The sequence below is a fragment of the Manis pentadactyla genome, chromosome 6, assembly GCF_030020395.1.
Source record: "Manis pentadactyla isolate mManPen7 chromosome 6, mManPen7.hap1, whole genome shotgun sequence".
In the NCBI taxonomy this organism is placed as follows: domain Eukaryota; kingdom Metazoa; phylum Chordata; class Mammalia; order Pholidota; family Manidae; genus Manis; species Manis pentadactyla.
The window spans coordinates 86,351-111,597 of NC_080024.1; the positions used below are offsets into that span (position 1 = coordinate 86,351).

Here is a 25,247-nt window from a genome sequence, read left to right on the forward strand (position 1 = left end):
TATGCAAATCATGAGATTAGAAGTAAATGAAAAAAATCTTATCATCTTAGTAGAGTCAGAATAAGCATGCTACAAAATACAATATACTTTTACCATAAAAACCCACAAGAAACAGAGAAGGAACAACTTCAGCATGATAATGTCCATATACAACAAACCTATAGTTAACACTATACTCAGCAGTGAAACATTGAAAGCTTTCCCTCTAAGGCCAAGAAGACAAGGACTCTTGAGCCTGCACATAATGATGTTGGAGAACTTTGGACTCTAACCCAACTGAGGTCATGAAAATGACAGAAAGTCTATGGACCAGAATGCAGACATATTTTTCTCATAGTTGATGCCACTGCTGATATTTAAAGCTGCTCTGCAGGTAAGAATTATCAACAATTTTGATTTCCTAATGTGGGTCATGTTGTATTTCTGTGGTAAATTATGCCTCTAATTGGAAAAATACAGTGGACAATTTTCTATGATGGAGCAAATGTAGTGGTGCACTGACCACTGGAAAATCTGAATGAAGGAATATCAGGGATATTGCAGGTTTTCTGTAAGTCTGAAATTATCTGGAAACACTCTTCTAAATGACTGTGTTCATACTATGCCATTAAGCCAATCTGACCGCAAAATATGTTACGGATGAAGAGCTTGATTTACCCCAGATGAACCAAGTTGTAAAGCTAAAGCTGGTCAACCCTGTAAGAAACTGAACATTTAGAAGGCAGTACATGAGTAATGTATTAATGTTACTGTACCTCCAGTGTGATGGATAATTTGTGGAGCCTGGGGAAACACTGAGAACTTTAAACCCCTTTTTCTATCATGATGCCTTTCCTCACCTGGCTACTATGAAAACTCTCTAACCCTTGCCACAGGACACAGGACAGGGACAAGGGCATTCCCTCTTACCACCGCTCCTCCAATTAAGGCCCATGGCGCCCCTGAACCACTGCACCCTGTCCTCTCCACGAGGCTGGCAGAGGACGGAAGCTGGGGTCTCAGCTGTCATTTTGCTTCTTGTGTGGTGCTGCTCTGAGTCTGTCCCTACAGGTATGACCCAGCAACAAGAAGAGAGGGGACTAGAGAGAGAGAATCACCACTCTGGCTCTCTTGAGGTGGGATTCTCTTATGACAAATTACCAGGTAAGCGGCAGGAAGGAACGACATGACCTTGCGGGGAATTTACGGTGCAGAGGTATGTGGGCTATGTGATGAAGAGACTATCCCCTTTGTGCTGCCGTAGGGGACTACATGTAATTGGTGCACTTTGACACAGATTAACATGACTCAAAAGTTAATATATGGAATATCAAAGGAGAATATATACTACGCTGAATCCAAATCTTGATACAAAATCATTATTAAATTGTATGCAAATTAGCACAGTGGAATGATATTTTGACTGACTGGAAATAAATTTTAGGTGTCTCCTGACAATTTTAAGACTCTCCTGAAAACTGACAATTTAATCAAGCATCATAATTATTAGTTCACTCGTTTTTAAATAAACAATGAGAGTATATAAATTTGGAAGTATGTTGTATGAATGTAAAACTTTAATAAGGCACATGGATATACTTTATGAATTTGAAAATTAAAAACAGTAAATTGAAAATATTTTTGGGTCCTTGGGGTGGGGCGGAAGATGGCGGCGTGAGTAGAGCAGCGGAAATCTCCTCCCAAAACAACATATATCTATGAAAATATAACAAAGACAACCCTTCCTAGAATAAAGACCAGAGGACACAGGACAATATCCAGACCACATCCGGACCTGAGAGAACCCAGCGCCTCGCGAAGGGGGTAAGATACAAGCCCCGGCCCCGCGGGAGCTGAGCGCCCCTCCCCCCAGCTCCCGGCGGGAGAAGAGCAGGCAGAGCGGAGGGAGACGGAGCCCAGGACTGCCGAACACCCAGCCCCCGCCATCCGGGACAGAGTGCAGGGCCCTCGATACAGGGAAAACAGGGCAGCAAGAACAGTGAGCAGGCACTGGAGGCTGGGCGACAGAGGACATAAGAAAAGCGCGCGACCATTTTTTTTTTTGCTTTTTTGCTGCTTTGTTTTGGCGAGCGCTTTTTGGAAGTCTTAAAGGGACAGGGACCCCAATATTAGGGAAACAGGGCAGAAAGACCGGTGAGCAGAGGCCTGAGGCTGGCACCGGAGAATAAAGAAAAACGAACGACCACCTTTTTTTTTTTAATTAAAAATTTTTTTTTTTTTTTATTAAAAAAATTTTTTTTTCTTGTTTTTTTTTGTGGTCGTTGTTTTGTTTTGGCGGGTGCTTTTTGGAAGTCTTAAAGGGGCAGGGCGGGCCACTTAATCCAGAGGTAGGGAATCCGGGATCTCTGGGCACCCTAACCCCTGGGCTGCAGGGAGCAGGGAGGCCCCTTACGGAGATAAATAGCCTCCCAGCAGCTCCTGCTCCAACGCGACTCCACCATTTTGGAGTAGCTGCCCGAGCCAGGCCACGCCCACAGCAACAGCGGAGATTAACTCCATAGCAGCCGGGCAGGAAGCAGAAACCCTGTCTGCGCGCAGCTGCGCAGCACAAGCCACTAGAGGCCGCTGTTCTCCCAGGAGAGGAGGGCCACAAACCAACAAGAAAGGAAGTCCTTCCAGCCGTCACTCGTCCCAGTTCTGCAGACTATTCCTATCACCATGAAAAGGCAAAGCTACAGGCAGACAAAGATCACAGAGACAACACCAGAGAAGGAGACAGACCTAACCAGTCTTCCTGACAAAGAATTCAAAATAAGAATCATAAACATGCTGACAGAGATGCAGAGAAACACGCAAGAAAAATGGGATGAAGTCCGGAAAGAGATCACAGATGCCAGAAAGGAGATCGCAGAAATGAAACAAACTCTGGAAGGGTTTATAAGCAGAATGGATAGAATGCAAGAAGCCATTGATGGAATTGAAATCAGAGAACAGGAACGCATAGAAGCTGACATAGAGAGAGACAAAAGGATCTCCAGGAATGAAACAATATTAAGAGAACTGTGTGACCAATCTAAAAGGAGCAATATCCGTATTATAGGGGTCCCAGAAGAAGAAGAGAGAGGCAAAGAGATGGAAAGTATCTTAGAAGAAATAATTGCTGAAAACTTCCCCACACTGGGGGAGGAAGTAATCAAACAGACCACGGAAATACACAGAACCCCCAACAGAAAGGATCCAAGAAGGGCAACACCAAGACACATAATAATTAAAATGGCAAAGATCAAGGACAAGGAAAGAGTGTTAAAGGCAGCTAGAGAGAAAAAGGTCACCTATAAAGGGAAACCCATCAGGCTAACGTCAGATTTCTCAACAGAAACCCTACAGGCCAGAAGAGAATGGCATGATATATTTAATACAATGAAACAGAAGGGCCTTGAACCAAGGATACTGTATCCAGCACGACTATCATTCAAATATGACGGTGGGATTAAACAATTCCCAGACAAACAAAAGCTGAGGGAATTTGCTTTCCACAAACCACCTCTACAGAACATCTTACAGGGACTGCTCTAGATGGGAGCACTCCTAGAAAGAGCACAGCACAAAACACCCAACATATGAAGAATCGAGGAGGAGGAACAAGAAGGGAGAGAAGAAAAGAATCTCCAGACAGTGTATATAACAGCTCAATAAGCGAGCTAAGTTAGGCAGTAAGATACTAAAGAGGCTAACCTTGAACCTTTGGTAACCACGAATTTAAAGCCTGCAATGGCAATAAGTACATATCTTTCAATAGTCACCCTAAATGTTAATGGGTTGAATGCACCAATCAAAAGACACAGAGTAACAGAATGGATAAAAAAGCAAGACCCATCTATATGCTGCTTACAAGAAACTCACCTCAAACCCAAAGACATGTACAGACTAAAAGTCAAGGGATGGAAAAACATATTTCAAGCAAACAACAGTGAGAAGAAAGCAGGGGTTGCAGTACTAATATCAGACAAAATAGACTTCAAAACAAAGAAAGTAACAAGAGATAAAGAAGGACACTACATAATGATAAAGGGCTCAGTCAAACAAGAGGATATAACCATTCTAAATATATATGCACCCAACACAGGAGCACCAGCATATGTGAAACAAATACTAACAGAACTAAAGGGGGATATAGACTGCAATGCATTCATTCTAGGAGACTTCAACACACCACTCACCCCAAAGGATAGATCCACTGGGCAGAAAATAAGTAAGGACACGGAAGCACTGAACAACACAGTAGAGCAGATGGACCTAATAGACATCTATAGAACTCTACATCCAAAAGCAGCGGGATATACATTCTTCTCAAGTGCACATGGAACATTCTCCAGAATAGACCACATACTAGGCCACAAAAAGAGCCTCAGAAAATTCCAAAAGATTGAAATCCTACCAACCAACTTTTCAGACCACAAAGGCATAAAACTAGAAATAAACTGTACAAAGAAAGCAAAGAGGCTCACGAACACATGGAGGCTTAACAACACGCTCCTAAATAATCAATGGATCAATGACCAAATCAAAATGGAGATCCAGCAATATATGGAAACAAATGACAACAACAACACTAAGCCCCAACTTCTGTGGGACACAGCAAAAGCAGTCTTAAGAGGAAAGTATATAGCAATCCAAGCATATTTAAAAAAGGAAGAGCAATCCCAAATGAATGGTCTAATGTCACAATTATCGAAATTGGAAAAAGAAGAACAGATGAGGCCTAAGGTCAGCAGAAGGAGGGACATAATAAAGATCAGAGAAGAAATAAATAAAATTGAGAAGAATAAAACAATAGCAAAAATCAATGAAACCAAGAGCTGGTTCTTCGAGAAAATAAACAAAATAGATAAGCCTCTAGCCAGACTTATTAAGAAGAAAAGAGAGTCAACACAAATCAACAGTATCAGAAACGAGAAAGGAAAAATCACGACGGACCCCACGGAAATGCAAAGAATTATTGGAGAATACTATGAAAACCTATATGCTAACAAGCTGGGAAACCTAGGAGAAATGGACAACTTCCTAGAAAAATATAACCTTCCAAGATTGACCCAGGAAGAAACAGAAAATCTAAACAGACCAATTACCAGCAACGAAATTGAAGCGGTAATCAAAAAACTACCAAAGAACAAAACCCCCGGGCCAGATGGATTTACCTCGGAATTTTATCAGACATACAGGGAAGACATAATACCCATTCTCCTTAAAGTTTTCCAAAAAATAGAGGAGGAGGGGATACTCCCAAACTCATTCTATGAAGCTAACATCACCCTAATACCAAAACCAGGCAAAGACCCCACCAAAAAAGAAAACTACAGACCAATATCCCTGATGAACGTAGATGCAAAAATACTCAACAAAATATTAGCAAACCGAATTCAAAAATACATCAAAAGGATCATACACCATGACCAAGTGGGTTTCATCCCAGGGATGCAAGGATGGTACAACATTCGAAAGTCCATCAACATCATCCACCACATCAACAAAAAGAAAGACAAAAACCACATGATCATCTCCATAGATGCTGAAAAAGCATTTGACAAAGTTCAACATCCATTCATGTTAAAAACTCTCAGCAAAATGGGAATAGAGGGCAAGTACCTCAACATAATAAAGGCCATCTATGATAAACCCACAGCCAACATTATATTGAACAGCGAGAAGCTGAAAGCATTTCCTCTGAGATCGGGAACTAGACAGGGATGCCCACTCTCTCCACTGTTATTTAACATAGTACTGGAGGTCCTAGCCACGGCAATCAGACAAAATAAAGAAATACAAGGAATCCAGATTGGTAAAGAAGAAGTTAAACTGTCACTATTTGCAGATGACATGATACTGTACATAAAAAACCCTAAAGACTCCACCCCAAAACTACTAGAACTGATATCGGAATACAGCAAAGTTGCAGGATACAAAATCAACACACAGAAATCTGTGGCTTTCCTATATACTAACAATGAACCAACAGAAAGAGAAATCAGGAAAACAACTCCATTCACAATTGCATCAAAAAAAATAAAATACCTAGGAATAAACCTAACCAAAGAAGTGAAAGACTTATACTCTGAAAACTACAAGTCACTCTTAAGAGAAATTAAAGGGGACACTAACAGATGGAAACTCATCCCATGCTCGTGGCTAGGAAGAATTAATATCGTTAAAATGGCCATCCTGCCCAAAGCAATATACAGATTTGATGCAATCCCTATGAAACTACCAGCAACATTCTTCAATGAACTGGAACAAATAATTCAAAAATTCATATGGAAACACCAAAGACCCCGAATAGCCAAAGCAATCCTGAGAAAGAAGAATAAAGTAGGGGGGATCTCACTCCCCAATTTCAAGCTCTACTATAAAGCCATAGTAATCAAGACAATTTGGTACTGGCACAAGAACAGAGCCACAGACCAATGGAACAGACTAGAGAATCCAGACATTAACCCAGACATATATGGTCAATTAATATTTGATAAAGGAGCCATGGACATACAATGGCGAAATGACAGTCTCTTCAACAGGTGGTGCTGGCAAAACTGGACAGCTACATGTAGGAGAATGAAACTGGACCATTGTCTAACCCCATATACAAAAGTAAACTCAAAATGGATCAAAGACCTGAATGTAAGCCATGAAACCATTAAACTCTTGGAAGAAAACATAGGCGAAAACCTCTTAGACATAAACATGAGTGACCTCTTCTTGAACATATCTCCCCGGGCAAGGAAAACAACAGCAAAAATGAGTAAGTGGGACTATATTAAGCTGAAAAGCTTCTGTACAGCAAAAGACACCATCAATAGAACAAGAAGGATCCCTACAGTATGGGAGAATATATTTGAAAATGACACATCCGATAAAGGCTTGACGTCCAGAATATATAAGGAGCTCTCACGCCTCAACAAACAAAAAACAAATAACCCAATTAAAAAATGGGCAGAGGAACTGAACAGACAGTTCTCCAAAAAAGAAATACAGATGGCCAACAGACACATGAAAAGATGCTCCACATCGCTAATTATCAGAGAAATGCAAATTAAAACTACAATGAGGTATCACCTCACACCAGTAAGGATGGCTGCCATCCAAAAGACAAACAACAACAAATGTTGGCGAGGCTGTGGAGAAAGGGGAACCCTCCTACACTGCTGGTGGGAATGTAAGTTAGTTCAACCATTGTGGAAAGCAGTATGGAGGTACATCAAAATGCTCAAAACAGACTTACCATTTGACCCAGGAATTGCACTCCTAGGAATTTACCCTAAGAATGCAGCAATCAAGTTTGAGAAAGACAGATGCACCCCTATGTTTATTGCAGCACTATTTACAATAGCCAAGAATTGGAAGCAACCTAAATGTCCATCAATAGATGAATGGATAAAGAAGATGTGGTACATATACACAATGGAATACTACTCAGCTATAAGAAAAGGGCAAATCCAATCATTTGCAGCAACATGGATGGAGCTGGAGGGTATTATGCTCAGTGAAACAAGCCAAGCGGAGAAAGAGAAATACCAAATGATTTCACTTATCTGTGGAATATAAGAACAAAGGAAAAACTGAAGGAACAAAACAGCAGCAGAATCACAGAACTCAAGAATGGACTAACAGGTACCAAAGGGAAAGGGACTGGGGAGGATGGGTGGGTAGGGAGGGATAAGGGGGGGAGAAGTAGGGGGGTATTAAGATTAACATGCATGGGGGGGTAGGAGAAAAGGGAGGGCTGTACAACACAGAGAAGGCAAGTAGTGATTCTACAACATTTAGCTATGCTGATGGACAGTGACTGTAAAGGGGTTTATAGGGGAGACCTGGTATAGGGGAGAGCCTAGTAAACATAATATTCGTCATGTAAGTGTAGATTAGTGATAGCAAAAAAAAAAAAAAAAAAAAAAGGGCAGTTCCTGTGTGGTAACCTCCAACGAGTTCTACACAAGGGTATAAAGGGCATATAAAAGTGTAGGCAAAGGGTCTGTTTGTGTTTATACAGAGGATCAAAGCCTAATTGGGCTACCCCGAAAATGAACTAAGATACGATATGAAAAAGAACTTCCAACATCTGCACCCTCTGGAAGACTCATGCCAGAAGATGATCATCAAAAAACCCCAACAAAGATCCACGCACTGCTACAGCTGTAGATGCACTCATCCCACCAGTTCCTGGACCTGCCATGGGAATGAGGAAGGAGATATCTAAGCTGGCCTGTGCATATAGTAAAACAACAAAATTGGACTGGATCTATACTGTTGGAACTCAACCAAGAATTTGGAGAAGTGCAAATTGTAGCGCTCCAAAGTCTTACAACTACAAACTATTTATTGTTAAAAGAACATATGGCATATGAACAGTCCCCAGGAATGGGTTGTTTTAATTTGTCTGATTTCTCTCAGACTGTTCAAGTTCATTTGGACAATATCCACCATATCATAGATAAGTTTTCACAAATGCCTAAGGTGCCTAACTGGTTTTCTTGGTTTCACTGCAGATGGCTGGTAATTACAGATATGCTTTGGTTATGTAACTATACTCCTATTATGTTAATGTGTGTGTGCAATTTAAGTAGTAGCTTAAAACCTATACATGCTGAAGTTACTCTACAAGAAGATATATCAAAGAAATAATCAATCTTCCCAAGTTTTCTTCCGCCTGCTACTTCTATAGCTTTTCTTCTTCCTTCCTAATTACAACCCTTAAATAGAATTCGTGCCTCATATCAAATTTACCGAGTATCATAATTCTTCCAAGTGGTAAAGATACCTCAAGACAAATGCTGGGCATAGAAGCCACAGGGCATAAATATGCAAAGAAGTAAAAAGCTAACTTTTTCAAACAATAAGGCTTCTCTCTCACTTACCAACTTCACATTTCCCTGTATGGCCCCGGAAGATGACTGGTTAGCCAGAGACGGGTAAGATTCCTCAAGTCAGGAACAACCTAAGACAGGCACAGTCGCAGGGGGGCCATCAGGTGAGAAATTGGGGATCAACAGAGGTGAGGCTTAGAACCTCACCCCCCCGTTCTGAGAGAAATCTTCTGCATACGTGGATGTTTTATTGCCCTGGTCTAGCTTGGATTAACACATAGTCTACAGGCACACACCTGATCATCTACATGTGCTCTCTTACAACACTAAACTATGTTTTCTACCTTTATCTTGTATCTACCTACCACTTCAGCATTTTATTAAAAATAATAATAATAAAGAGAGAAATGTGGTATCCACATATAAATCAAGTATAAAAACCAACTGAGTATTCATATTTGAACTGACTGTTTATAGTTCATAATGCATGAGCAAAACCGAAAGTTTCTGTGATGACTGCCCTTGTACTGTTCACTATGTAACTTATTCATTATGTAAGAATTTGTTCTACATGTAAAAACTTGTTTGTTATGCCTCAGAAGATTGGAGACTGACAAAAATTAGGCTTGGGGTGGAATAATGATTGTGCATTGAGCATTGACTCCCCTATACAGAATTTTATTGTCGTTAACAACCATTTGATCAATAAATATGAGAGATGCCCTCACAAAAAAAAAAAAAAAGGACAGACTTCCAATGGTAAAATAAATTAGTAACCGGGATGTAAGGTATAGCATAAGGAATATAGTCAAGATATTGTAACAGCCTGGTAGGGTGATAGCTGGAACCTAGAATTATGTATATAAATGTTCTACCACTGTGTTGTACACTTGAAACTCAGGTAATGTAATACTGTGTGTCAACTATCCTTCAATAAAAAATAATTATTTAAAAAAAAAAAAAGAAAATATTTTTGGTTTTAGTACAAATATGTAAACTTGAAATATTAAATTGTGAGATATAATACATACACTCTTTAAATATTTAAGAGAATTTCAATTATTCCAATGTCATAGGAAATTAACCATTGTGAGAATTCATAGAAGCACTGGTAAAAGCATCTGATTTCCACAGTCAGATACTGTCCACAATTCAAGCAGACAATCTCCTGAATGTACACCTACTTCCCCTGTGTGTGAATCTGTGTAGGGCTTCCTCCATGAAAACAATTCAGAAGAAGTAAAACCTACAGCATGCTATAGGTTTTATAGACATAGACACCCTTGTAAAATAAAGATTATATGCAGTAGTTATGAGAGACTAGAACAAAACCGGTGTTAATAGTCCAGAAAATTTTAGACTCCTTAAGTAATTAAGAAAACTTCCTCAGGAGTTGTAACACATAAAATAGAGTGCTAGACTCAGAAGCACACTGGCACAGACAGACTCTCAAATTTAATGCAATTGATCATGATGAGATGATCATATGAATAAGCAAATGGTTAAAAAACAGCTCTAGTGAAAAACCAGGACAATATGTAATTCCTCATGCTTATTAGAATGCCTGTCATGTAGCTTACCAACAAAGAATATTAGGTGAAAGTATATTAGAGGAATGTAAAGCTAAAGCAAGGTTTATGTACATTTTTTTCTGAAGCTCAGAATAGACCAAAAAAGTAAAGGAATCAGCATGCTAAAGAGATACAAGAAGGAAGCACATAAGAAAGGAAGACTAGAAACATCTCACTGTCATCTCAGAAACCAAGATACACAAAAGTAAAGTACCTTCAGATTTTCTACTTGGAACCTGAGAAAAATCTGTTTTCCATAAATGCATCTCATTTAGAAAAAGCAGCCAATGTTTTGGCTCTTAAGCGTTACGATGATTTCAGTCCTAAAGATGTTTTGTAACTGCACAGGCATTCCCTGTCTGATAAAGGCCCTCAGACATCTCATTGATACAGAAGACTGGGTCCATCAATTATGACCCACAGTATGGGAATCAGAATGTGTAAATTAAGATTTTAAAAAATGGGAGTTTGCAAACCAAGGTAAAGCAAACTAAAATGGCCCAGGACTCTGATTTCCCCCTCAAGGCCACAGACAGACTATTGACTCGTGCATCCTTGACTTGTTTTGCAGGAATTTAGGCCCCACCAGACATGCCACCTCCTGACAATGAGCACATGGACTCCAGTCTCAGTGGAGTCAGAAGGCTGACAGCTAACACTCCTGAAACAGTCCCCTGTCACCTCACCATGGACCCATCAGAACAATGCCACAAGCTCATCACACATCCTGCAACCCTTTCCCATAACCTTTAAAAGCCCTTGCTTATAAGCCAATAGTGAGTGCAGGGCTTTAAGCTTTAGCTATCCACTCTCCTTGCTTGAGGAACACCCACCTTCCTTCACCACATCCCAATGTCAGGGTTTGGTTTCACTGCTCATGTCAGTGTTTGGCTTTGCTGTATGTTGGCTTAGTGGAAACAGGTTTGTTTCATTTGGTAATAAGTTAACCTTAAATGGTTTTAAGCAGCATGCAGTAGGTGGCATGAAGAGAAAAGACATCATCATATTTTGATCTTCTAAACCTGATTCATGAAACTTGCTCACTCTAATCATGTATCAAAACAGTTAGATGTTCCCTTGGTTCATTTATGTATGTTTTAACAAATACATTCATTCACACAGAGGTCTAGTAAAGAACATATTAGTGGATGAAGATAATTTTTAAAAATTATGTTCAACACTAATTCAGGAGAAATCATCAAGCACAATGATAATCCCATTTGAAAATGACAAGCTACAGGGGACATAAACATACTGATAAATTAGCTTTTTGAAAGCTAGGAACATAAAAGTGTACTAAATTCTGGTTTGGCTTCAATAAAATAGAACTCAAAATAATATTCTGAATTTTAATGTACTTAAACTTCCCTTTTCAGTGGATCTCAATTACTTTAATGTTGGAAAAGTAACAATACAGGTGAGTGAAGGGACTTACTAGGGTGTGACTTTTTTCTCTTTGCCTCAGGTTGTAGGGAAGACTGGCTGGTCCCATTTCTTGATATGAATTTTATGACTGTGAATATGATGCTGAATTGGGATTTCTCTACAGAAACAATCCTGAATCAAAATGATACAGAATAATATAAAGTTAAATCATTAGAAACCCTCAGTGAATGAGGAACATTGCACATTAATTATTACAGGGTCAGATCTTTAAAGATGATTCACAGAAGAGCACAAAGCTCTAAGAGCTGGCACATTCCTCACTTATCTGCTTCCATAAAGCATTTTAAATTCACAAAATATTATTCTTTCTGGGCACACACTATGCCTCAGACCCTGGAGCTATTATATAATCTAATTCTGGTCTTTCATAACAGTGTTATTGTATAGATAACACCAGCCCTATTTACCTTTCTAAGAAATTTTTATACAACACATGTAAAAAAAAAAGTTACAATACTATATGAGAATTTAATAAAGAAAGCATTTAGGAATATGATAGAAAATGGCAGGTTCTCTACTCACTCCTTGTAGAAACATCCAGAAGAAATCATGGCAAAGCCCCCTCTGCAGGTGTCAGGACCCCACACGGGAAGCATTTTCCTCCTGGTGGACTGGGCTCCAAGTCATCCCAAAGTTGCAGCCCAGACTCCTGGGTCCTGCAGATACAAAAGCTTAAGTCTTCACTCTAGCAAAGGTACCAGAGTGCACAGGAGGAGCACACGTGCTCAATGCGTGCCACAAAAGGCAGGTTCAGGCATCCCATAGCTCAAACATAGTCACTACTGATGGTTGGGCCCCTTCTTAGAAGTCCTGGTAAAGGGCTCAAATTCAATATATGGATTATTCAGTGAAAATATACGGTTAAGTTCAAACAGAAATGGAGCCTGTTGTTCTGTGCCCAGATGGGATTTTACACGTATACCATAAACTTAAGTTCAAAGTGAACATAAAAGTTTCTGATTTTCAGTCAACCATTAACATATGATTGGAATATGTAAGAAACAGTATCATTTATATCCACCAAAAATAAAAAATGCAAAAATACAAATGCTCAAATATAAATGCAACAAAATACTTGTAGATCTCTGGGGAAAAACATGTGAAACATTTCTGAGAGCAATGAAAGAAAAAATAAAACAACTGAGATATACTGTCCATGATCAAAATTCCATTACTAAGATGTCCATTTTCCTCAAATTGACTTAGAGACCCCAAGTAATCCCAATAATAACCTTACCACACTATATTGCAGAAATTGACAACTCAATTGAATACCTGTTCATCTATCAATGATAAAGAAAAAGTTGAACTCAAACATTAAAATTTCAAGCTTAATTGCACAGCTACAATAACTAAAGGAGCATAATTTTTAAAATGAATACACATAGGGACTCTCTTTTCCCCTCCTTGTGTGAGCCAGGAGCTCTGTCCATTCACTTTATCTCTAAATAAAAGCCTCTACCTCGCTCTCCTACCTTGAGTGTTTATGAAGCTCATTCTTCGGCTTCGTGAACAAGAACCCTGACATCAGAGTGACCCAAAACAACAAGTCTCCTAACCACAAAAGCACTGACACCTTCTCTGCCCTGATAGAAACCACTGAAGAAACAGAACTTGACAGCCCTTGATTGAGACTTCATGGTAATTGCCCAAAGCAGCAATTTCATCCTAATGGATCCAGAAGATGACTGAGAAATTAGATTTTGCCTTCCTATTAAAAAATCATCAATCTACCAAACTTCAGGAAAAAAATAACAGAACACGCCTTTCTAGTTGCCCTGTTTGTTATCTGTGCTCCAACAACAAGGACCCTCCTGGCTGCAAGTGGGTAACAGACTTGCCAAGCATGTTACTCCAATTTCAGGAGGCAAGCGACTTACATATTAGATAGTTATAAAACTGCACTAGATTAAGTGAACAAACTGTATTTCCATTCTACAGTATTATCCTGATCTGTAAACCTGTCTTCATTACCCTGAATATTTTCAAACACCTAAAACTCAACTAGTTCTAATCATTTGCTTTACCAGTCAAAACCAAATGTGTGCTTGACACCCTCCATTTAAAAAACCCAGCTGCCTTGATGTTGATGTCTAGAAGAAAGACCTACCAGAGGTTTCCACAGGTCATTCAGCCTTCTATTGGGCAGGTGTGTTTAGATGAAACTTATGATTTAAATGTCAAGCCACACTATAAATTGCACTTCTTTCTCCTGATTAATAAAATAAATATATATATGAACACACACAAATAAATGAAATAGAACAGAGAGTTCACAAATGGACCCAACAAATTACAGAAACTTGAACCTGGCCAAAGAAATAAAAGCACTTCCATACAGAAAACAGGGCCTTTAGACTTTATTCTTCCATTGTCTTATTTAGAGTTCACCACCATCAACAAATGGAGACAAGGCAAAAGGACGGCCATGTGTATGTAAATGAACACAGACAACTCAAGTCAGAAATGAAAGAGAAGTGACAACTGACACCACAGAAACACAAAGGACTGCAAGAGGCTGTTATAAAAAACATCATGCCATCAAACTGGGAAACATAGGAGAAAAGGTAAGCTCCTAGAAATGCACAATATTCCAAAACTGAACTAGAAGAAATAGAAAATCTCTACTGACAGACTGACAGTAATGAACTGCACTGATAATCAAAAAAACACTCCTTACAAAGACAAGGACCAGATGGTTCCAAAATTACTTCCACCAAACATTTAAAGTACAGTTAATATTCCCCTTTCTCAAACTACTTCTAAACCTTGAAAAGGAAGGAAAACTTAACGCCATTTCATTACTTCGGCATCACCCCAATACCAAATCCAACAAAAACAGTACAAAAAAGGAACACTAAGACACCACCATCCTTGAAGGAACACATTTGTGAAAATCCTCAAAAAAAACTAGCAGCAAATTGAATTAAAAAATACACAAGACTCATTAACAAGGAACAAGTAGGATTTATTCCAGGGATGCAAAGATGGTGAAATATCTGCAAATCAATGTGACACACCCATTAACAAACGGAAGGATAAAAATTATCATCACAATAGGTACTAAAAAGGATCACAAAACCCAACATGCTTTTATGCTAAAAACTCAACAAAGTGTGTATAGAGGGAACATACATCAACATAACAAAGGCCATATATGACAAACTCACAGCTGCCATCACACTGAATTGAAAAAAGCTGAAAGCTTTTCCTCTAAGGTCAGGAACAAGACAAGGATGCCCACTGTCACCACTTTTATTAAACATAGTCCTGAAAGTCCTAGCCACAGCAACCAGACAAGTAAAAGGCATCCAAGTTGGTAAGGAAGAAGTCAAATTTCCCCTATTTGCAGGTGACATGATACTGTATAGAGAAAACCCTAAAAACTGCATCAAAAAACTACTGAAATTAATAAATGTCACAGAAAAAGTCACAGCAAACAAAACCAATGCACAAAAACCTGCCGCATTTACACATACAAATGAACTAACAGAAAGAGATTTAAGAAAGAATCCCACTTATGATTGCCTCAAAAAGAATAAAATCACTGGGAAGAAAATTCAACCAAGGCAGATAAAGACCTGTACTCTCAAAACTCTAAGACACTGATGAAAGAAATTGAGGAAGACACAAATAAAATGAAAAGCTATCCTGTGCCCCTGGATAGGATGAATGAATATTGTTAAATGGCCATATTATCCAAAGCAACCTATAGATTCAATGCAATCCCTATCAAAAAACCAATGGAATTCTTCACTCAACTAGAGCAAAGAATCCTAAAATTTATATGTAACCTCAAAAGACCCCGAAGAGCCAAAGAAATCTTGACAATGAAGAACAATGCTGGGGGTAAAGAGCTATACTACAAAGCTGCAGTGAATTAAACAGTATGGTACTGACACAAGAACAAATATATGAATCAATGGAACTGAACAGATAACTAATAAACAAACCCACACGAATATGGTCAATTAAAATATGACAAAAGAGGAAAGAATATACAATGGGAAAAAGACAGTCTCTTCAATAAATGGTGCTGGGAAAACCAGACAGCTACATACAGGACAATGGTATCACATCACTTTCTAACATCATGCACAAAATTCAATTCAAAATGGATTAGGTGGGGGAATCTGGCACTGACCAGGAGGCTCCCCTGGACCCAGATGCACAGAGCCACCTAGGCTCCGCCTGCACTCCACCGCCACGTCCCAGCGTCTCTTGCACTGCCCAGGAGAGCGAGCTCCGAGCATCTCCCACTGCAGCCGCTCCTTGGTTCTGGGAACGTGGAAGCTGAGTGCAAGAAACCATCAGACCCAAGCGCAGCCTCTTCCCGCCACCAGGACCACCATGACCCACTTCAACAAGGGCCCATCCTATGGGCTCTCGGCCGAACTCAAGAACAAGATTGCTTCCAAGTATGACAATCAGGCAGAAGATCTTCGCAACTCGATAGAAGAGGTGACAGGCATGAGCAATGGCACCAACTTTCAGTTGGGCTTAAAAGATGGCATAATCCTCTGCGAACTCATAAACAAGCTACAGCCAGGCTCAGTGAAGAAGGTTAATGAGTCTTCACTAAACTGGCCTCAGTTGGAGAATATTGGCAACTTTATTAAAGCTATTCAGGCTTACAGTATGAAGCCACATGATATATTTGAAGCAAATGATCTTTTTGAGAATGGAAACATGACCCAGGTTCAGACGACACTGGTGGCTCTAGCAGGTCTGGCTAAAACAACAACACAACCATTGACATTGGAGTTAAGTATGCAGAAAAGCAAACAAAACAAGTTTTGATGAAAATTAAAAGCTGGCCAAAGTGAGATTGGTTTGCAGATGGGAACCAACAAATGTACCAGCCAGGCAGGTATGACAGCCTATGGGACTAGGAGGCATCTTTATGATCCCAAAATGCAAACTGACAAACCTTTTGACCAGTCCACGATTAGCCTGCAGACGGGCACCAATAAAGGAGCCAGCCAGGCAGGGATGTTAGCACCAGGTACCAGAAGAGACATCTACGATCAGAAACTAACATTACAACCAGTGGACAACTCAACAATTTCCCTACAGATGGGTACCAACAAAGTCGCCTCCCAGAAAGGAATGAGTGTGTATGGCTTGGGCAGCAAGTATCTGACCCTAAATACTGTGCTGCTCCAACAGAACCTGTCATTCACAATGGAAGCCTAGGAACAGGAACAAACAGGTCGGAAATCAGTGATAGTGATTATCAGGCAGAATACCCCGATGAGTATCATGGTGCATACCAAGATGACTACCCCAGAGATTACCAGTATGGTGACCAAAGCATTGATTATTAGTCACACAAAGAGTTCAGTATTTAGCCCATTGTTTTTTATCCACTGAGAAACAAGCTAGCCTTGAGTAATTTTTATCTTGTCTTCCTCACACACTCTTATGCTTATTGTATCTAAAAGAAGTATTGCCTTACATACATTCCCTCTTCCTTTTCCTGCCTCTTCCCTAAATAGTTGCCTTTTAGTGCTGTAACAGTCAAATCTTACAGCATAGCCACTAACTCGCATGCACAGTGAAAAGGAATACTGTGAAAGGGGAGTACTGTGAGACAGCCAGTACAGTAATGGAAGATCTATGCATTTTTACAATCTTCTACTTAAAATGGTATTTTCAAACAATAGAAAGTTTTTGGTTTTTTGGGTTTTTTTTTTTCCAGTTTAGTATCTGGTTTCTACACGGAAGACTAATAAACTCATGCTTATAGTTAAATGTGGTCTTTGCCAACTAAATTTAAGATGCTGCATTTTAGAAATTTACATAGCAATGTTTTTACAGTATTGTTATGCTGATTTTTAAATAAAGTCATGATCAGTGTGCATTTGTGATTAAATGTTTACTTCTTCTTACCCAAGCTGACAAGATCTTTTGAGAATGGTGTTTCTAAAGTAGCGTGTATAAAATCGGCCCGCAGACAGTTAGGTCTGGGCGGTGCATTTGCTCTTCCTGTTTGTGCCAATGTTTCAATGTAGAGTTGCTCTGTTTCCTTCAACTGTATTTATTGCTGCATTTCTCAGCATAAACTTATCCCATTGTATTTTTTATAAATAAATATATTTTTTTGAACATTAAAAAAAAATGGATTAAATACCTAAAGGCATGAAAGCACAAAACTTTTGAAAGAAAAGATGGGCATGAATCTCTTGAAAATCAGCAACAGTAAATTTTTTCTGGACACATCTCCCCAGGCAAGGGAAACAAAAGAAAGAATAAACAAGAGGGGCTTCATCGATCTAAAAAGTTTCTGTGAAGGACAACATCAACAAAATGAAAAGGCAACTTACTGTAAGGAATATCTGAAAGTGATATATCTGATAAGGGGCTGATATCCAATACATATTGGATAAATATACCCCAAAACAAAGAACCCATTAAAATATGGGCAGAGAATCTAAATAGACATTTTTCCACAGAGGGCGTACAGATGGCCTACAGTCACATGAAAAGATGTGACACATCACTAATCATCAGGCAAATGCAAATTAAAACCAAGAGGGTACCCACTCAAGATGACGACGTGAGTAGGGTGGCGAAAATATCCCCCCAAAACCATATATATTTTGAAAATACAGCAAATGCAACTATTCCTAAGAGAGAGACCAGAAGATACAGTACAACGGACAGGCTACATGTACATCTGTGAGAACCCAGCATCTCATGAAAAGGGTAAGATATAATGCCGCAACATGGCGGGACCAGAGCACTCCCCCAACCCCAGCTCACCGGCGTGAGGAAAAGAATCTGACTGGGGAGGGAGTGGAAGCCCAGGACTGCTAAATAACCAGCCCTAGTATTCTGCATTGGGAGCACAGACACACATTGCATGGTATACGGGGTATTAGAGAAACGGAAAAGTAAAATCCGAGACGGAGACCCTGAACAGGTCCCCACAGCCAGCTTCCCCGGAACAAAAGAAAAACATGCACTTTAAGTCATAAGGGGACAAGGGTTCAACAGGTGGACAAAATTGTCCTGGCACACTCAGAAAAGCAGGCTGGGAATCTGAAGGAACTTCAGGCACCCTAACCCCCTCGGTGCCAACACAGCTCCAAAGCCCCTCACAGTGATTAACAGCCTGCTGTTCATTCCCCCAAGCTGGCACTGCAAGCAAACTGCTGACACGCCATTGCTGCAGACCAGCCAGGGAGAAGCCTCACTCACAGCAACCACACAGAATCTTCTCCCAGTGCACAGTTAAACGAGCCAGACCCAGAGACTGCTCCCTGTGTGCAGCTACCTGGCACAGGCTTAAGGAAGCCAGCACAAAGTCCGGAAGTAACTAAGGGGCACCGTTCTCGCAGAACACGTGTGGCTCACCTGCAACCCCTGCCAGTGCCTTAGGCTATCCTGAGGGCTGCCCTGCCAACGGCAGCTCAAGGGATTAACCCAGAGACTGCTTGCTGTGTGCAGTTAACCAGCACAGGAAGCAGAGAAGGGCAAGGCGACCAGCAAACAGGAAGGGGCTTGGTCCTCCCACCTGACAAACATGCCACTCACTGGCGATCACTTTATCGCCATGAAAAGGAAGAACCTGGTTCAGTCCAAAATCACTCAAACACCAGAGAGAGAGGGCCTGGTGAGACCAATATAACCAATCTTCCTAAAAAAGAATTCAAAATAAAAGTCATAACCAGGCTGATGGAGTTGCAGAGAAATATGCAAGAGCTAAGGGATGAATTCTGGAGGGAGACAACAGAAATGAAACAAACAATGGAAGGACTTAAGAGAAGACTGGATGAGGTGCAAGAGACTGTTGATGGAATAGAAAACAGGAATACAGAGAAGCTGAGGCAGAGAGAGAGATAAAAGGATCTACAGGAATGAAAGAATACTTAAGAGAATTGTGTGACCAATGCAAATGGAACAATATTCACATTATAGGGGTACCAAAAGAAGAGAGAGAAAATGGGATAGAAAGTGTATTTGAAGAAAAAACTGAAGAAAACTTCCCCAAGGTGGGGAAGGAAATAGTCTCTCAGACCATGGAAGCCCACAGATTTCCCAACACAAGGAACCCAAGGAGAACACCACCAAGACACATAATAATTAAAATGGCAAAGATCAAAGACAAGGACAGGGTAGTAAAAGCAGCCAGTCAGAGAAAAGAGATCACCTACAAAGGAAATCCCATCAGGCTATTATCACACTTCTAAACAGAAACCTTACACGCCACAAGAGAATGGCATGATATATTCAATGCAATGAAACAGAAGGGCCTTGAACCAAGAATACTGTATCCAGCAAGATTATCACTTAAATTTGAAGGAGGGATTAAACAATTTCCAGATAAGCAGAAGTTGAGGGAATTTACCTTTCACAAACCACCTCTACAGTGTATTTTAAAGGAACTGCTTTGATGGAAGTACTGTTAAATAGATGTCACTAGAGAAAATAAAATCACACCAAAGAAGGCACACCAAATACTAACTAACAGCAAAAAATAAAATCAGCTATCCACAAAAGTAGTTCAGGGAAACACGAGAGTACAGAATTAAACACCTAACACAAAGAGAGTGGAGGATGTAGAAAAAGAAGGGAGGAAAATAAAGAATCATCACACTGTGTTTATAACAGCATAATAAGTGAGTTAATGTTAGATGGTTAGATAGCAAAGAAGCTACCCTTGGACCTACGGTAACCACAAATCCAAAGCCTGCAATGGAAATAGGTACATATCTATCAATAATCACACTAAATGTAAATGTAGGAAATGCACCAATCAAAACACACAGAGAGAGGAGGAGCAAAGATGGTGGCGTGAGTAGAGCATCAGAAATCTCCATTAAAAACCATATATATTTTTGAAAATACAACAAATACAACTATTCCTAAAAGAGAGACCAGAAGATACAGTACAACAGCCAGGCTACATCTACATCTGCGAGACACTAGCACCTCACGAAGGGGGTAAGATACAAACCGCGGCCCGGTGGGACCAGAGTGCCCCTCACCCCAGCTCCTTGGCGGGAGGAGAGGATTCAGAGTGGGGAGGGAGAGGGAGCCCAGGACTGCTAAATACCCAACCCCAGTCATCCACACTGAGCGCAGACACACAGTGCGTGGTGTGTGGATAGTAGGGAAACAGAACAGTAAAACCTGCGAGCGGGTCCCCGCAGCTGGCGCCCCTGGGACAAAGAAAGCAAGTGCTTTTTGAAAGTCTTAAAGGGACAGGAGCCTCACAGCTGGACAGAAGTGTCCCGACGCGCTCAGCACAGCAGCTGGGAATCCGGGATAACTCTGGGCGCCCTAACCCCCTGGGCAGTAGCACAGCTTGGAGGCCCCTCACGACAATGAACAGCCTCTCGCCCATTCCCCCTCCAGGGCAGCTCTGCCATAGTGGAGCAGCAACCTGAGGCCGGCCACACCGAGTTAAAACCGCTCGGGCCAAACTCAGAGGCCCCGTCTGTGCACAGCTGCCCAGCACAAGCCGGTAGTGGTTGCCGCTCTCACAGGAGAGGAATGCCACAAACTAACACGAAGGGATGTTCTCCCAACAGACACACCCACCAACTCCCCACAACTACCTCTATCACCATGAAAAGGCAGAAGAATTTGATCCAGACCAGACTAACAGAGACAACCACTAAGAAGGAGCTTGGGGAGATGGACCTAACCAATATTCCTGAAAAATAATTCAAAATAAAGGTCATAACCATGCTGGTGGAGCTGCAGAGAAAAATGCAAGAGCTAACAAAGAAGGGAGGGAGACTACAGAAATAAAACAATCTCTGGAAGGATTTAAAAGCAGAATGGATGAGATGCAAGAGGCCATTGATGAAATAGAAACCAGAGAACAGGAACGATAGAAGCTGATGCAGAGAGAGATAAAAGGATCTCCAGGAATGAAACAATATTAAGATAACCATGTGACCAATCCAAAAGGAACAATATCCACATTATACGGGTACCAGAAGAAGAAGAGAGAAGAGAAAAAGGGATAGAAAGTGTATTTGAAGTAATAATTGCTGAAAACTCCCCCAAACTGGGGGAGGAAATAATCAATCAGACCACAGAAGTACACAAAAATCCCAACAGAAGAGACCCAAGGAGGGCAACACCAAGACACATAATAGATAAAATGGCAAAGATCAAGGACAAGGAAAGAGTTTTTTTAAAGACAGCTACAGAGAGGAAAAAGGTCACCTACAAAGGAAAATCCATCAGGCTATCATCAGACTTCTCAACAGAAACCTTACAGGCCAGAAGAGAATGGCATGATATATTTAATGCAATGAAACAGAAGGGCCTTAAACCAAGAATACTGCATCCAGCACAATTATCATTTAAATATGAAAGAGGGATTAAACAATTCCCAGACAAGTAAAGTTGAGGGAATTTGCCTCCCAAAAACCAACTCTACAGGGTATTTCAGAGGGACTGCTCTAGATGGGAGCACTCCTAAGGCTAAACAGATATCACCAGAGAAAATAAAATCACAGCAAAGAAAGCAAACCAACCAAATACTAACTAAAGGCAAAAAATAAAATCAACTACCCACAAAAGCAGTTAAAGGAAACACAAAAGAGCACAGAATAAAATACCTAACATATAAAGAATGGAGGAGGAGGAATAAGAAGGGAGAGAAATAAAGAATCACCAGACAGTGTTTATAACAGCTCAATAAGCAAGTTAAGTTAGACAGTAAGATACTAAAGAGGCTAACCTTGAACCTTTGGTAACCATGAATCTAAAGCCTGCAATGGCAATAAGTACATATCTTTCAATAATCACTCTAAATGTAAATGGACTGAATGTACCAATCAAAGACACAAAGTAATAGAATGGATAAAAAAGCAAGAACCATCTATATGCAGCTTACAAGAGACTCACCTCAAACCCAAAGACATGCACAAACTAAAAGTCAAGGGATGGAAAAACATATTCCATGCAAACAGGGAGGAAAAAAGTAGGTGTTGCAGTACTAGTATCGGACAAAATAGACTTCAAAACAAAGAAAGTGACAAGAGATAAAGGACATTACGTAATGATAAAGGTCTCAGTCCAACAAGAGGATATAACCATTATAAATATATATGCAGCCAACACAGGAGCACCAGCATATGTGAAACAAATACTAACAGAACTAAAGGAGGAAATAGAATGCAATGCATTCATTTAGGGAGACTTCAACACACCACTCAATCCAAAGGATAGATCCACCGGACAGAAAATAAGTAAGCACACGGAGGCACTGAACAACACACTAGAACAGATGGACCTAACAGACATCTATAGAACTCTACATCCAAAAGCAACAGGATACACATTCTTCTCAACTGCACGTGGAACATTCTCCAGAATAGACCACATACTAGACCACAAAAAGAGCCTCAGTAAATTCAAAAACATTGAAATCCTACCAACCAAATTTTCAGACCACAAAGGTATAAAACTAGAAATAAATTGTACCAAGAAAGCAAAAAGGCTCACAAACACATGAAGGCTTAACAACATGCTCCTAAATAATCAATGGATCAATGACCAAATTAAAATGGAGATCCAGCAATATATGGAAACAAATGACAACAACACAAAGCCCCAACTTCTGTGGGACGCAGTGAAAGCAGTCTTAAGAGGAAAGTATATAGCAATCCAGGCACATTTAAAGAAGGAAGAACAATCCCAAATGAATAGTCTAACGTCACAATTATCGAAATTGTAAAAAGAAGAACAAATGAGGCCTAAAGTCAGCAGAAGGAAGGACATAAAAAAGATCAGAGAAGAACTAAATAAAATTGAGAATAAAACAATAGCAAAAAAAAAATCAGTGAAAACAAGAGCTGGTTCTTTGAGAAAATAAACAAAATAGATAAGCCTCTAGCCAGACTTATTAAGAGAAAAAGAGAATCAACACACATCAACATAATAAGAAAGGAGAAAGGAAAAATTATGATGGACTCTGAAGAAATAAAAAGAATTATTAGAGAATACTATGAAAAAATATATGCTAACAAGCTGGAAAACCTAGAAGAAATGGACTTCTTAGAAAAATACAACCTTCCAAGACTAACCAAGGGAGAAACACAGAATCTAAACAAACCAATCACCACCAACGAAATTGAAGCAGTAATCAAAAACCTTCCCAGGAACAAAACCCCCAGGCCAGATGGATTTACCGTGGAATTTTATCAGACATACAGAGAAGACATAATACCCATTCTCCTTAAAGTCTGCCAAGAAATAGAAGAGGACGGAATACTCCCAAACTCATTCTATGAAGCCAACATTTCCCTAATACCAAAACCAGGCAAAGACCGCACAAAAAAAAGAAAATTACAGAGCAATATCCCTGATGAACGTACATGCAAAAATACTCAACAAAATATTAGGAAGCCGAATTCAAAAATACATCAAAAGGATCATACACCATGACCAAGTGGGATTCATCCTAGGGAAGCAAGGATGGTACATTTGAAAATCCATCAAAATCATTCACCACATAAACAAAAAGGACAAAAACCACATGATCATCTCCATAGATGCTGAAAAAGCATTTGATAAAATTCAACATCCATTCATGATAAAAACTCTCAGCAAAATGGGTATAGAGGGCAAGTACCTCAACATAATAAAGGCCATATATGATCAGCCCACAGCCAACATCATACTGAACAGCGAGAGGTTGAAAGCTTTTCCTCTGAGATCGGGAACAAGACAGGGATGACCACTCTCCTCACTGTTATTCAACATAGTAATGGAGGTCCTACCCACGGCAATCAGACAAAACAAACAAATACAAGGAAGCCAGATTGGTGAAGTAGTTGTTAAACTGTCACTATTTGCAGATGACATGATATTGTACATAAAAACCCTAGAGACTCCTCTCCAAAACTACTAGAACTGATATCGGAATACAGCAAAGTTGCAGGATACAAAATTAACACACAGAAATCTGTGGCTTTCCTATACACTAACGATGACTAATAGAGAAATCAGGAAAAAACTGCATTCACAATAGCATCAAAAAGAATAAAATACCTAGGAACAAACCTAACCAAAGAAGTGAAAGACCTACACCCTGAAAACTACAAGACACTCTTAAGAGAAATTAAAGAGGACACTAACAAATGGAAATGCATCCCATGCTCTTGGCTAGGAAGAATTAGTATCGCCAAAATGGCCATCCTGCCCAAAGCAATATACAGATTTGATGCAATCCCTATCAAATTACCAACAACATTCTTCAACGAACTGGAACAAATAGTTCAAAAATTCATATGGAAACACCAAAGACCCCGAATAGCCAAAGCAATCCTGAGAAGGAAGAATAAAGTGGGGGGGATCTCGCTCCCCAACTTTAAGCTCTACTACAAAGCCACAGTAATCAAGACAGTTTGGTACTGGCAAAAGAACAGAGCCACAGACCAGTGGAACAGAATAGAGACCTCAGGCA

The 25,247-nt window shown here is 40.0% G+C and overlaps 1 protein-coding gene and 1 pseudogene across 11 annotated transcripts in view; one reads left to right on the forward strand and one right to left on the reverse strand.

The window, feature by feature from the left end:
- The window catches only part of LOC130684014 (bromodomain-containing protein DDB_G0270170-like), an 80,816-nt gene that overhangs the window by 37,800 nt on the left and 17,769 nt on the right, over positions 1 to 25,247 (reverse strand). For 10 of the 11 annotated variants that reach the window (XM_057503305.1, XM_057503304.1, XM_057503303.1 and 7 more), the window contains exons 3-4: positions 12,335 to 12,468; positions 11,802 to 11,923 (exon numbers count right to left, since the gene is read on the reverse strand). The gene's annotated coding sequence lies outside the window, so the exon portion shown is untranslated. The remainder of the gene's footprint in view (positions 1 to 11,801; positions 11,924 to 12,334; positions 12,469 to 25,247) is intronic. The other variant, XM_057503306.1, reaches the window with a different exon arrangement.
- LOC118920454 (calponin-3-like) lies at positions 15,993 to 17,933 on the forward strand (annotated as a pseudogene).